This window comes from Globicephala melas, chromosome 15, assembly GCF_963455315.2.
Source record: "Globicephala melas chromosome 15, mGloMel1.2, whole genome shotgun sequence".
Lineage (NCBI taxonomy): Eukaryota > Metazoa > Chordata > Mammalia > Artiodactyla > Delphinidae > Globicephala > Globicephala melas.
Genome location: NC_083328.1, coordinates 33,081,171 through 33,096,826, shown reverse-complemented (window position 1 = coordinate 33,096,826; position 15,656 = coordinate 33,081,171). Strand labels below are relative to the sequence as shown.

At 42.6% G+C, this 15,656-nt stretch overlaps 1 protein-coding gene across 13 annotated transcripts in view; it reads left to right on the top strand.

Annotated features, from left to right (window-relative positions):
* Nucleotides 1–15,656, top strand: part of RBFOX1 (RNA binding fox-1 homolog 1) — a 2,181,496-nt gene that overhangs the window by 678,893 nt on the left and 1,486,947 nt on the right. The gene's annotated exons all lie outside the window — the stretch shown is intronic.

Sequence of the window (15,656 nt, the reverse complement as noted above, 5' to 3'; positions counted from 1 at the left end):
CTAGGACTTGAAGCCCGCTTTGTCTGGATCCTGAGCACACGCCCTTACCCCCTACACTGATATTTCCCATGCTATGCCTGTGTGTGTTATTGAAACTACACAAGGAGGGTTTTAGATATTACATAGACAAGATTAGTCATTTTAGTGGTTATGTATTTGCTTAAATCTATAGTGGAAAAATACTAGTAATTAATTTAGGTTAATGATGTTTGCATCTCAAAATACATAACTTAAATAAAGAAATTTCGGGCTTCCCTGGTGGCACAGCGGTTGAGAGTCCGCCTGCCGATGCAGGGGACACGGGTTCGTGCCCCGGTCCAGGAAGATCCCACATGCCGCGGAGCGGCTGGGCCCGTGAGCCATGGCCGCTGAGCCTGCGCGTCCGGAGCCTGTGCTCCGCAACGGGAGAGGCCACAACAGTGAGAGGCCTGCGTACAGCCAAAAAATAAAGAAATTTCCAATTTTAAGAAAAAAATATATCATAGTGTAGTTGGTACAAATATGGCAAAAACCATGAGGGTGGCACTGTATGACTCAAGTTTGGGAAATATTGCCCTCTGCCCGATGACATATCCAAAGAGACCCAGAACCCCTAAGTCCTTCCTCAACCCCCTAGTTCTTTGCCCCCAAATTTACTGTAGGATTAGAAATTTTCCCTTCAAGCATGAAGGGTCTATAGCTCTTAAGCCATTGTCAACTGCTGCATCCTTTATATGTTTCTTTTTCATCCTAGGTTAGTAGGTTAATCAGCTATTAAGAGCTAAGTGAGTTGTACATGAGAAAGGTGAGTTTTGACATGGAAAACAGAGGAAGAGGTCTCTATAGTTACATTAGTTAACAGCACTCGTATTCAGCATGGGATGCACCTTGGCATTTTCAACTTTTTGGGTTCCCTTTCTTTTTATAACAGGAAGTCTTCTTTGCCCATGGGTTTGAATGCAAGGCTGAAGCAGGTTGAGTTGTGATAGCATAATCTGACCTCATCAGAGAGAAGAGGATCGCTAAGATTGCTTTCACTCTTTTGTTCCCCATCCTTCCAGGTTTTCAGAGAAGGCTCCATGCCTAGGACCTGATAGGCACTTAACAAAATGAATCAATCTATGTAAAGTTCTTGGAAGAGTGGCTGATGTGTCTTGAGCACCATATTTGTGTTTGCTATGACCTTAATATTATTAGAATATCACATGGACTGAGTAGGTCAGAGCAAGTGAAATGGGAAAAGCATGGTATTCGGAATCCAACAGGAGTTGTGTGCTGGGTGTCTGCGTTCCCTGCTGTATGCACTCTCCATCCTCCCCCATCCTGCTCTGCCCTACAAGATCCCAGGCCCTTCACCTGGATTTGACCATTGGAGTGTGCCCTGGCTGGAAGGGAAGGAGAGGAAGGAGGTCAAGGTATTTGTTCCCTGTGAGATTTCCTGTGCCCCTCACCCAAAGGTAACTATTCCTTCTCTCACAGCACCTGCTCTGAACAATTCTGTCCTCACCTCCCTCCCCTTGTTCCTTGTTCCTGGGGATAATGATGGCTGCGTTGACACTAGTCTAGAGTTACTGCTCCACACCTGCCACGCCTTTGTTACCAGTCCTTTTTTAAATAAAAGGACATCTCCCTGAATTGCCTCAAGTGGAGTGTGCCATGTCTTTTCCACTGGGACCCTGCCAAGTTCAAACCCTAGCCTCTGCTATTCACTAAATCTGGGGCCTTGGCCAGGTTCCTTAACCTCTCTTAGGCTCAGCATCTTCATCTGCAAAACAGATAAGCCAGGGTCGCAAGCTCAGATGTCAGGGACCAGGCAAGTGTCTCAAACGAGCGAGGTGGGTGTGTGCCTCACCTGAGACCTCTCCTGAGTTCCCAGGCTGGCTGTGCCAGAAAACAGAAATTTTGATTTGTCTAGAGAATCCAGAAATCTAGCTTTTGTGTGAAGTCTCCTGATTTTGAAACATTGGCGACTAAGTAAAATGTTAAACTTGGAATATGAGGCAGAACAAAATGTGGGTTAAGAATTAATTGAGAAGATTGGGAACATCGACTCTGGAGCCTGGCTGCCTGGCTTTGCCTGAAGGTTTGCTCTTCTGCTTACCAGCTGGGTGACCTTGGGCATTTCACTTAGCTTCTCTGAGCCTCATTCCCTTATCTGAAAAATGGGGATAATGTCATACCCATTTCATAGGGTTGTAATGAGGATTGAAAGAGTTAATATTTGAAAATTTTTAGGAGACTGTCTGGTACACAGAAAGCACTACAGAAGTGTTGGTAAATAGAAATGAATACATGTGATCTGCCTCATCCAGTGCTTTGGCACAGCGGGGGCTTTCAGTACGCGGGAGCTTAAACAAATGAATGTCCAAGTGAGAATATAAACACACATTCCTCCAGCTTTTTGTGTGTTATTAAGTTAACATGAACTCAAAAAATAATGGAAGCTTTTAATTTTATTTCTCCCTCCAGAATGGTCTATTTAATGCCACTTGCCTCGAGATAGAGCCTGACTTCAGAGGTCCTCATCAGGCTACACTGATACTCAGCCCGAAGATTGTTCTAATAAGCTTTATTGACTTGCTGAACCTCGGAGTTCTTTTTATTGACATGCAGTGTAAATCATTCCATCTGACATTTGAATGTCCTTTCTGAGAAACGTGTTAGACTTTACATGGGTACTGAGCTCCTGAGGATGTGTACATTCCTTAGTCAAGCGTGCAATGGCTTAGATGAAGACATCACACACATAGCCTTGTTTTAAACTAAAATTGGATGGGGGGAAAGGGCCATGAAATTTTGTTTCGTTGAAAAAAATGTTTCTGAACTTTGAGAATGGTGTACCTTTTTATGGGAGCATAGCTATTGCTTCTGTCTTAAGAAATGGCCTCTTGGCTTTGTATAATTTCCAAATAATCGGTAGCGTTAGAGGTACAGGGAGTAATAGACGAGTTTGCCTTGCAGAGAGACGCACGTGACTTTGAGTTCAGAAACTCTGTGTTTAAATTTATTTTGCAAGGTGGGAGGAAACACACCCTGCGGCTGAAAATTTCTGATACAATAGCCATTTAAGGAACCATCATGCCTTCCAGGAACTCAGTTTCTTGGATGGTGTTTCATAAGCCCATCTGGACACTCATTCCCTTCCCTCAGTTATTCTGCCAATGTTTAGTGAGCATCTGCTATGGGCAGGTTCCTGCTAGTGCTGGGAGTACCTTGACAAATCCGACAGTGTCCCTGCCCCTGAGAAGCTCAGGATCTACTTGGGAAGATATAAAATCGATCATTATAATAAAAGGCGTTAAATGTTACCCTAGAGCAGGAGTTTTCAACTCTGGCACTGTTGACGTTTTGGGCTGGTTTGTTCTTTGTTGTTTGTGCCTGTGCATTGGAAGGTGTTGAACAGAAGAATCCCCCCTCCAGTGATGACAACCCCAAATGTCACTAGACATTGCCAAACATCTCCTGGGGAACAACACTGCCCCTGTTGAGAACCACTATTAAATATAGATATTTACACAATTTCTTGGGAAAGGAGCAACGGATTCAGCCAGGAGAAGTGGGGTAGGCTTTTCAAAAGGATGATGGCATTTGAGCTCGGTCCTGAGACAGAAATATAGCTCAACGGGGGGCGGTGAAGTAGAAGTTCACCACTCCAGCAAAGGAGATACAGTGGTGTGACAAAACACAGACTATTTCAAGAACAATGTATCTTTCTTTGTGGGTAAAATTAGACTACGTGGCAAATAAGGCTAGAAGGGCAGGCAGGAGCCAGTTCCTGGAGAGTCTTATAAGCCAAGCAAATGTGTTCGGATTTTATCCTATTGGTAATGGGGAGACAATGAGATTATTAACTAGGTAAGTGGTGTGTTAATATTTGCATTGTATTACCGATCCAATTATTTGATGGTTCAGCACCTGGTAATAGCACACGTGTTTCCTTTGGGGAGAAACACCTGTCCACTATTCTGAGACTGAGTGGTTCAGTTAGAATTGATCCCATACCCTGATTCCACAGATATGGCTAGCCAGAGTGCTGTATCCACCTGGTCATGTGATCGGTTCAGTGATGGACATCTGATCCCATCCAGAGCAATGGGGGCACACTGTAGGAATTTTTCTAGAACTACTGAGGGGAAAATGCATACTCTCTTTCTGCTGGGGTTACTAGCGCAGTAGAATATTATATTCAAGTCTGGACTTTTTGGAGGGCATCTTGACCCAGCAACTGAAGAGCTCACTGAAGAGCTCACTGAAGAGGCTGCCAACACACCATCATTTACAGAGGGTGGTGTCTAGGCAGAGTAGATAGAAAAACAGACAATTAGGGAGCAGTTCAGAGGCAGAGGCAGGAAGAAGGCCAGAAGTGTTGTGTTTCTGAAGCCAAAGAGAGTTGCCAGGAGGTTGTCAACACATCAGATGATGAAGAGACAGCAACCAAGATCAAGGATTGAGCATGGCTGTGGCAGTGGGGGTGGAGGGTTATCGATTAAGAAGATGCTAAGACAATAGCTTCAGTGGAATGGTATGAAGAGAAATACCAGATTACAGAAAGTCATTGGATGATGGAGACAGGAAGTTATACACAGGGATTGAATGACTGTTTTCAGAAAGCGTGGCAATAGAGGTAGACCCAAACTAGTAGCGCACTAGGTGAGGAAGAGTTGAGAGAGGAGGGTTAACATAAGGGAGCTTTAGCGTATCTATATCCTGAACGTTTGATGACAGAGCAGACAGAGGGATTGACTGGTGGAGAAAAATGGAAGCAAGGCAGGGCATTTAGCCTTGGCACTGAGAAGCGTGTTCAGATAAGTACTTACATTTTGCTTCAACATCTGTCCTGTGCTGTTCTGTTCTGTATTCTCTGTGAACTACTCTAGAAAAATGTGGTTGCTTTTATTGCCAAGTTGCTTAATTGCCTTACGGAATAATGGCAAGCAAGCTAGTCTTGGAGCTTTTGAACACGGAGAGGAATCAAAGCAAGAAGAGGTAGAGAAATCAAATAGACCGATGGCCTCTTTGTTGACAGTCTCTCAAGTTGCTTACCCCTTCGTCTGTCAGTCTATTAATGGTTGCTGACATCTGCGAAATACTTTTTAAACTAAAAATAGAGAGGGATGCAAGAAAACTCTACCTGCTCTCATAAAAGGCACATACGGTTTATGCTCTACTTCCTCTCCCCGCTTTTGTCCATTAATAAAAGAACTTCGGGGCTTCCCTGGTGGCGCAGTGGTAGAGAGTCCGCCTGCTGATGCAGGGGACACGGGTTCGTGCCCCAGTCCGGGAAGATCCCACATGCCGCGGAGCGGCTGGGCCTGTGAGCCATGGCCGCTGAGCCTGCGCGTCTGGAGCCTGTGCTCCACAACGGGAGAGGCCACAACAGTGAGAGGCCCGCGTACCGCAAAAAAAAATAATAATAATAATAAATAAAATAAAAGAACTTCTCTTATAAATGCCAGGTCTAGAACATTCTTTGACAGTGATTTGAGGATTACTGCCACTTCATACTCTCTAAAAAAGACCTGCCAAAAAGGAATAATGGTGCCTTACTCGCTTTGTCTGTCACCCCACACTGCCAGTGCCTTTCACCTGGCTGTGCTTTAGCCTCACACCTGTGAATCAAGGAGGGCTTTGATATAAACAAACTGGTTCAGCAAAGGTTTGATTCCTCCACGTTGCCTGCCTGGGACAACATCTGGAGCCTCCTGAAACCTAATTTGTTTATGCTCCCTAATACATGACATCACTATTTCCTTGTCCTACTTAGGGCTCCAGAGACTCCAGAATGGTGCTTCCTGAGTGGTCCCATGAGTTCCCTGCAAAATACCTGTAGATTTTAATATATTCATGGTGCATAATCAGTGCTTCAGAATCCTAACAATAACCTCCTTTCTGTGAGTTTGAGAGCACAAAAAGCGATCGTATTTTCAAAGAGAAGGGAAATATCCATGCGCAAAGCCCTGGGATCCTTAAAAATATGTGAAACTCCCACTTGTCCCTACCTCCAACCCTGTTCACAAGTCATTCTGCGGCTGGATTAAACACATGGTGCTCACATCAGGTACTTGGAATACCTATGATAGGAATGCATGGTGTGTGTGTGTGTGTGTGTGTGTGTGTGTGTGTGTGTGTGTGTGTGTGGAATACCTATGATAGGAATGCATGGTGTGTGTGTGTGTGTGTGTGTGTGTGTGTGTGTGTGTGTGTGTGTGTGTAGGGGATTTAAAAATTGAGATTCCCTGCTCTCATCCCAGACTTCCTGAATCAGGATCTCTAGGATGGTGCCCAAGATCTGAATTTTGATATGCATTTCAGACAACTCTTTTTTTTTTTTTTACCAATTTATTTATTTTTGGCTGCGTTGGGTCTTTGTTGCTGCGCGCGGGCTTTCTCTAGTTGCAGCGAGCGGGGGCTACTCTTCCTTGCAGCACGCGGGCTTCTCATTGCGGTGGCTTCTCTTGTTGCAGAGCACAGGCTCTAGGCGCGTGGGTTTCAGTAGTTGTGGCATGCAGGCTCAGTAGTTGTGGCTCACGGGCTCTAGAGCACAGGCTCAGTAGTTGTGGAGCACGGGCTTAGTTACTCTGCGGCATGTGGGATCTTCCCGGACCAGGGCTCGAACCCGTGTCCTCTGCATTGGCAGGCGGATTCTAACCACTGTACCACCAGGGAAGCCCCAGACAACTCTTATCTACACCACAGTTTGACATCCATAGGATATTTGGACCCTTGGTCAGTGGAGCTTCATAGATGATGAGAGATACAGAGGCTTTTCATTCCTACAGGACACGTCACTGACTGCTCCTGCGAAGCCAACATTTCCTCTTCTTTCTTCATGGGGACATTGAGTGTATAGAAGATGCTACCATTGCCCCACAACCCGTGACCCCAATCCCTAGGTGTTTACCATTCCATGCATGCATTCTGGACTTCCAAACACCAGCACCATTGCCTAAGGACTCTCCCTGACCACTAGACTCCACCCTACCTGTGCCCAGGAAAGGCTGGAAGTGGCATTGGATTACCACTCCTTCCCCACCCCCCTCCATGCACAACTAACCCTTAACCAATGACTGATGGGAATCGGTGTATAAATACTCAAGCTTCCTTGCCCCCTGGATGGGATAACTGTATGGGGCATGTTCTGCCCTGGCTTCCAGAAGTTTTAGTGGAATTAATTTCCAGTTTACTAACTTGGTCGACGACACACTTACCGTTAGCTCCTGTCCCTTTCCGAGCTTTCTTCCCCACTCCCTTGCCATTGTTTCCGAGGTTCACCTCCCAAATGCATACTTAACACTCAAATATTTGTCTCAGGGTCTGCTTCTGGGGGAACCCAAAAGAGTGTCTACAGAGTAATACAGCGAGACATTTTGAACCAAGCCTAAAGTAACAGTGTGGGGAAAGTCAGAGAAGGTATGGAAACATGCTTTATGGAAGAGAGTTCACTTTTGACCAGATACCCGAAGTGTATCCTTTGGATGTTTATATTCACTGCCAGAATCCCACATTTTTAGCCGTTGACCCATAATTAACCCGTGTTTCCTCATGTTAACCACTATGTATTCTTGAAAGAGATTCCCAGTGATTTTTCTGGTAAATTTAGAGGTTTGTGCCTTTTAAGTGAAGCATAAGGAATAAATAGAAATAATAAATGTATAAATGGAGAGCATAGTAATGCATACTTTGACCATGATTTACAGATATTTTACTGCTCAGAGCATCTATAACCCACCAGTAACCACTGCAAATGCATATTCTTCCTTGTAAGGTTGCATATTTCATCCTAAATGGCTTAAATATCTTTACTTATCCATTTGTAATAAAATGATGAAGACTTAAAGTAAGTGCATTTGAAAGAAATCGATTGTCAGTACTCTGGCTGCTAATACATGGAACAGTTCTTTCCCCCCTGAAGTGTTAGTACATTAAAGCGAAACTATTTGTGTTCTGATTATAAATTCATTAACTATTTACACCTCATGACTTACAACTTATTTTTTTCTTGAGAACGATCACTTTCAACCTTCATGGCTGACTTTAGTGGAACTACTCAAAGCACAGTTTATTATTTTAAAAAATACTTTTAGTAGGACTTTAGAATATGTACATGATTTTATTGTCTTATTGGCCTTTGAACTTTCTATACCTAAAGAGAGGCTTTGAGATGCAGCAAAGGATGCCATAGCCCTGAACTCAGACTTGCAACAACTTAAAATGAGCTTTTGAGCTTGTTAGGTTTATAAGCTTTGAAAATTTGCTTTTTTTTCTCTGAACCTCAGTGTCTATCTGTAAGATGGAAATAATAGTACTACCTGCCTTATAGAGCTTCTCTCTGAGGTTAGATGTCATATCTGAGGCTTAGCATAAAGTTCTCAAAATTATTTTTAATTTTCCTCTTTTTTTCCCCTCAAGTCCTAAGCAGGTATATAACTACTTCTTATTACCTTATCTAGCAGGAGAGTAAAACTGGCATCTAACTCCCAGTTCAACATTCAATTGTGAATGAGTGATTTTGGCGAACACTTTTTGCTAATCACCACTCAGACTCAGGACTTACTGTTACTTTCAAAGCTGGAAACAAAGGAGATTGTGGTCAGCTCCGCACAGGTTGTCTTGACGGGTTATCAAGGATTGTGGTGCTTTCTTTCTCTTTATTACTTCGGGGCAGTTTGTGTGTTGGCTGGAACACTCAGTCACTATGAAGCGTCTAGAGGAATGAGCTAAAATACATGGAATTGCGGAAAGCAACCCAAGATCACATTGCATTTCTTAAAGACGCTCCTGCTATAGAGTTGTTAGGTGGAAGTCACCACGCACTTTGAGCAGTTGCTGCGCCAGGCACGATGCTGAGGGACGACTCATGCATCATACCATTGACTTCTCACGACAACCTTGAGTCAGAGGAGTCATCCTGAGCTGGGTTGGAATTCTAAACCAACTACTTACTAGCTTGGTGACTGTGAGCAAATGCCTTCATTTCTTTGGACCCCAGTTTCCTCATCTGTAAAATGAGGATAATAATATAACCTGGTTCATGGAGTTGTTTTGAGAACCCAGTGAGAATATGAGTGAAGGTATAGTGCACAGTAAACCTGAATAGATGCTAATTGTTATTACTACATTACTAGTAGTAGTACTACTTCTACTAATACCATCAGCTTATTGATGAGGTTGCTTTTGACCAATGGTTCTCACCTGGGGTAATTTTGCCCCTCCCCCCAGAGATCATGTGGGAATATCTAGAGACATTTTTGGTTTTCACAGCTTTGGGGAGCAGTCAAGGGTGCTATTAGCATTGAGCGGAGGCCAAGGTGGAGGCCAAGGATGCTACTAAACATCCTACAGGGCACAGGTAGCTCCCCTCCCACTAAAGGATTATGTGGCCCAAAGTGTCAATAGTGCAAAGTTTGAGAAACCCTGCTTTTAGGCCACATGTCAACTTAAACAGGATTTTGCAGTAAGGGATATATCATCACAGGGAACAGGGAATGCAGTGGTGGGGTAGTTTTGAACGTTTGCTGATTTAGCAGCTCTGTAACCTCAAAGATGTTACTGGTTCTTTATTCCTCCCTGCCCTGTCATTCTCTGGCTGGTCATAAGATATTTGTGGCAGATCCAGAAGTTATAGACACACAAGGAAACATCTGGAGGGATAAGAAAAAAAATTTTTTTCCTGTGGCTTTCACTTGGGTCAAAATATTTTCCATAAGCACGTTAATCACCTTTTCCTGGATTAGATGACATGGACCCTAGGACAAGTCCTAAACCAGTCACATACAAGGAGGTCAGAATTACCACGCTTGAGGATGGGGATCAACTGCAGTGTCCTCTGTATTAATAGTAACTATTATGATATTAGTTATGTTACCGTCATCATCTTCACTATTATCATCCGCATCCTTATTTTACAAACAGGGAGTGGAAGATTAGTGATGTTTAAAAAATGTTGCTTGGTGGGCTTCCCTGGTGGCGCAGTGGTTGAGAGTCCGCCTGCCGATGCAGGGGACACGGGTTTGTGCCCCGGTCCGGGAAGATCCCACATGCCGCGGAGCGGCTGGGCCCGTGAGCCATGGCCTCTGAGCCTGCGCGTCTGGAGCCTGTGCTCCGCAACGGGAGGGGCCACAGCAGTGAGAGGCCCACGTACTGCAAAAAAAAAAAAAAATGTTGCTTGGTTCACATTGCTATTAAGTGGTAGATTCAAATTATGAAAACAAACTGTCTTACTCTAGAGCTTTATCCACTTATTTCTTAAAGATGTACTTTTTAAAGGTATATGAAAGTAGATTTCTTAAAGATGTACCAAATGCATATAAACTAGCTTTCCCTAAACCAAAGACATAGCTTAGTCTCTACTTATTATTGGCCAAGCATTAGGAGTTCTTTGTTCACTTGATTCTGACAACACTCAAAATACTTGTTTCCGGGCTTCCGTGGTGGCGCAGTGGTTGAGAGTCCGCCTGCCGATGCAGGGGACACGGGTTTGTGCCCCGGTCCGGGAAGATCCCACATGCCGCGGAGCGGCTGGGCCCGTGAGCCATGGCCGCTGAGCCTACGCGTCCGGAGCCTGTGCTCAGCAACAGGAGAGGCCGCAACAGTGAGAGGCCTGCATACCACACACACACACACACAAATATATTTGTTTCCAAAATGCTTTCTATATAGGCAGGCTCCCTTTGGTGCTGCGGATCACTGAACCTCCCTTTTTATTTTTCTTATTCCGAGACCAATTGACTAGGCATCCCTACTTTCATGATCATAAATCACTGATATGATTAAGCCTACCTACATGGAGTATGAGCCCTAGTATGCAGGAAGACAAGATGCATCATAATTTATGCTTCATGAACTTGGCTCTGCCACAAAACAGACTTAGTTTTGAGTCCTGGCCTAACCATTCACCAACTCTGTGGGGCTGGCTAAGTCACTTAACCTTCTCCTCCTTTTAAGCTTTGGTTTTCTCATCTATATAAAGGAAACCATAATAGTACTTACACTCAGAGTTGTATTGTGAGGATTAAATGAGATAATACAGCTAAAAAGCTTATATAGTAGATGCCACATGCTTGTTATTTTTAAATTTAATTTAATTTTTTTATACAGCAGGTTCTTAATTAGTTATCTGTTTTATACATATTAGTGTATATATGTCAATCCCAGTCTCCCAATTCATCCCACCCCCACCCTCACCTGGTTTCCCCACTTTGGGAAAAGCTTGTTATCTTTATTGCCATTCTTATCATTGTGATTGTTCAAAGTGTTATTTTTTGTTACCGTTGCTATCTTCATATTATTTGGGGGATGTAGGCAAGGGAAGAAAAGGGATGAGCCCAAGGAGAGGTGGAGAAACCATCATGTTTACTATTTCAAAGACATTTTAAAACAGAGTGTGAAAGTTTGTATCTTTTCAGAAGAAGAGAATTCAACCCTGGACACTGGCTAGCTCATTCTCGGTATTAGATGCCTTGGCTAATATCAAGGCCCTGAACTACATGATAGATGGTGGCTTAGTTCAACCAATCAGTAATTATATATTGAGTATCTGCCACGTGTCCAGTGACTGAGGGGGGAATAGAGAATATAAGGTGCAATCCATTCCCCTGTGGTCCTCAGACTGTTTTAATTAGTTCATTAGTTGACCAGACTGTGATAAAGCTTTCAGGTAAGCCCGAAGACTGAGAACTTGAGGGCAAGCAGGTCTTACATGGTATTGGGATTGTGAGAAGCACTCTATTGAAACAGAGTCATTCATACATAAATTTGAGCTATACATCCTCTCTTCAGTGACTGCTGTGGAAAGGTGTCCTTTGGAAAGAGACACAGAAGGATACTTGGCTACTTCAGTTTGCTTTAGTTTGCTTTTTTCATCCTTTTCCTATCCTAATATACCACTGATCATCCCTAAAAGTCCTAGAATACTTTGGAGTGACCTCCTAATCCCCAGAATTTGCTAGATGTTTATACGGACCATCTGGAAAAGTTCTTAAACAAATATAAAATAATCAGGAGAAAAATGGTCATTGAAGTGAAGGCAGATGAAGTCCAGGCCATGACACTGGAACTATGGCAATGGTGGGTCTGGACAAGCCTTGGAGTCGTCCTATCAAAAGCTGCCTTGGGGTAAAGCAGGCACACTTTTTGCTTCAATTCAGGGCTTTTTATGAGCTTCCCCCAGTTTATGCCTTCAGCTTCATTGTTCACTGCCTTGCTTCCCCACCACCTTCCAGACCCTTGAACTTAGCATGATTCTATTAATATAGAACAGACTTGCTGCTCACATCTGTTCAATACTGTTCAAATGCTGTTCAATATTGAACAGTATAGCCTCCTTGAAGGGGCTATACTCTGTTTGGCTTCAGACAGTCTTGTAAGCTGTGTTCTTCTCCAGGAATGTCCTTCACCCAACTCTTTGGGTAATTCCTACTTATCTCCTAAGTTTAGAGGAGATCTCCTCTAGAAACCCTTGTCTGGCCTTCCCCTTTTCACTCATGTCTGGTTGTATCCTCCCATTCAGTACTGGCCAAAATCTTTCAAAACCCTTGATATCACGTATATATGTGCCTGCTTATCATGTTAGACTATAAGCTTCTTTTTAAAAAATTTTATTTTATTGTAGTTGATTTACAATGTTGTGTTAATTTCTGCTGTACAGCAAAGTGATTCATTATACATATACATACATACATATACATACATACATTCATATGTACATACATATGTACATATACATACACATACATACATACATACATTATACATATATACATTCATTATACATACATATATATATCCTTTTTCATATTCCTTTCTATTATGGTTTATCACAGGATATTGGATATAGTTCCCTGTGGTATACACTAGGAGCTTGTTGTTTATACATCTTATATATAATAGTTTGCATCCGCTAATCCCAAACTCCCACTCCATCCCTCCCCCGCCCTCCCCCACACCTTGGCAACCACAAGTCTGTTCTCCATGTCTGTGAGTCTGTTTCTGTTTCATAGATAAGTTCATTTGTGTCTTATTTTAGATTCCATATATACGTGATATCATATGGTATTTGTCTTTCTCTTTCTGACTTACTTCGCTTAGTACAGTGATCTCTAGGTCCATCCAGGTTGCTGCAAATGGCGTTATTTCATTCTTTTTTATGGCTGAGTAGACTATAAGCTTCTTGCGTGCAGAGACTGCATCTAGTTTATAGAGTAATTGGTTTATGACTAGCCTCTAGTAAAATACAGGTTTGATGGCTGAAAGGATGGATTAAATGAATGGATGAGCAGGTTGATCTCTCAAACCATCTCCAAGAGGCTAGCCTCTTTAGACAGAAATCCCCACAATGGTTCACCAAACATTTATTGAGCTTATTATGTGTTTGGTCCCATGGACTGAGAAAAACTCCCTGACATCAAGGAGCTGTCAGCCTAATGGAAGTGAACATTTACAATAGGCAGAGACAAATGATGTGATAAAGTTATGGACAGGTGCTCAAGGAGTCCACAAGAGAGACACTGGTCGTATCTTGTGTGTGAGTGGGGGTTGGCAGGGAGAAGTAATGTCCAAATGGAGATCTAAAAGAGAAACAGAAACTATCCAGGAAAAGAGAGTCTGTAGGAGCATTCCAGGTTGGAGGAACAGCATGTGCAAAGGATTGGAGACAAGCAAGGGAAGATCACCTCTGGATCATAGGGTCAATGTAAAATGAGAGACAGAGAATCCAGGAGCTTGTAACTCATGTAGAAGACTTTATCTTGGGGGACAAGAGGAGCCATGAGAAGATCTTAAATTTGAAAGTGCGATGATGAAATTGACACTCCAGGGAGATCTTCAGCATTTTGAGTAGGGTTAATAAACTCAGCCAAGCATGAGGCTACAATGTCATTCTTTCCCACCAGTTTTATGGAAGACACCATTTTGACATCTGCTTGTATCACAAATTGCAAAATATCTTTTACGTCCAGTAGGAGGAGCCAAAGGCTCTATGTTCTTCCCCAGAGCTGGGCATTCCTTGGCCCTCCGCTGTCCTAGGAGCTGTTTACTTCAGCACCTCTCATTACTGAGAAGTGGATCAACGTGGAGGAATGACAGAAAAACTCTGCCTGGAATGTGAAAGATCATGATGAAAAAGAAACTAATACTTTCCAGATGAATAGCATAATAGCATGGTATATTGATCTTTACTCTAATTTTGTTTTAAACTGTAATGAATGTCTCCCCCACTCATATTAATCTTTCTTAAGCCATGTAGCCACACAACACCAGTGAGTCATACCTGACACTCATTGCTAATACACCTAAGCCTATCTCTACTCCAAAATAAATAAGAGTCGACTCAGACTGACCTTGATTTTGAGATGCTTGAATGTTTTATTTCATTTCCAATGGAAAAGTATATAAAAAATCATAAAAGCACCCAGCGATTACCCATTCTAATGAAACAATAGCCAGTGTTTCTGCCTTGAATGATGGTATTTTTTTCCCTTCTGGAATAAAAATGAAGGAGCATGGAGAAACAATTCCTGTTGGTGAATTTGCACAAAACATTGTATTTCAACAGAACTTCCCATTAACTGCCATTTATTTCTTCTCTCATTATTGATAATTTGCTTTTAAATTGAGAATACCTCTTTTACAACCCATCTCATCTCCCTGCATGGCTAGACAATTACTTTTAAATTCGGTGGTTTTCCCATTGTAAACAGTTTCTGGGGGAAATGATTATGATGTTACTAACCCAGATTTATGGCTTCATTGTGCTATCACTGAAGGATAAGAGACTAGTATAAAGAAAAAAAAAAGTTGCTTACATACAAATACATTATCAAAGAGAGTCCTCAGGAAGCATATAGTAAAACCAACCCAAACTGCAAAATCACCTACTGGGGCCAGTGAGAGAGACATCTTTCTGGATTCTGCAAAGTTATTTTTGTTACATGTTTTTTAAAAATTCCAGTTGTTGGCAGAAGTTCCTTTTTTAAATTTTATTCTAATGTTAGAAGAAATCCTAGCCCGACAGGACTGCGGGGGAACTCATGAGTCTGCTATTTGGTAGGCACTTAGGAAATACACATGTTACAAAGCAATACATGTAACATGGTCCCTACTTTTGGAAATCTTACAGTTTTACTTGGAAGAGGAGACATGGTACAAACGCAACAACAACAACAACAAAATCAAATGATAGGGCGGGGAAAATGAACGTGAGCCTCAGAGCAAGGGCTCAAGGCTAGAATCTGGACTTGTCCAATCCCATCTGGCCCTCAGAAGGCAGTGTGGTGCAGTGGTACACCCCATGAAATTAGGTATTGCCCAGGAATCCTGGTTCTTTCCAGCTGTGTGACCTTGAGCAAATTATAACTTTCTGGACCTCAGACTTTACTGTGTAACATAATCACCTAAAATGTTTATCTAGAAAAAAAAAAAAAAGATGAATTTTTGGCTCAGTGAGTCCAGGGTGAGGCTCAAGAAAGAAGAAACATTGCTGCTTTAACCCCTTTAAGCCTCCGTTTTCTGATCTGCGAAGTGGACAAACCTATAGTACCTACCTCATTTAGTTGTTGGGAAAGTTCGATGTAAATACGTCAAATAGTATCCGGTGAAAGTGAGTGCTAATTGAGTGGTAGGATTTATTGAGGAGTCACAGGGCTTCTGACTCTAAGGCAACTGCTGAGAGAGTAGTCTCT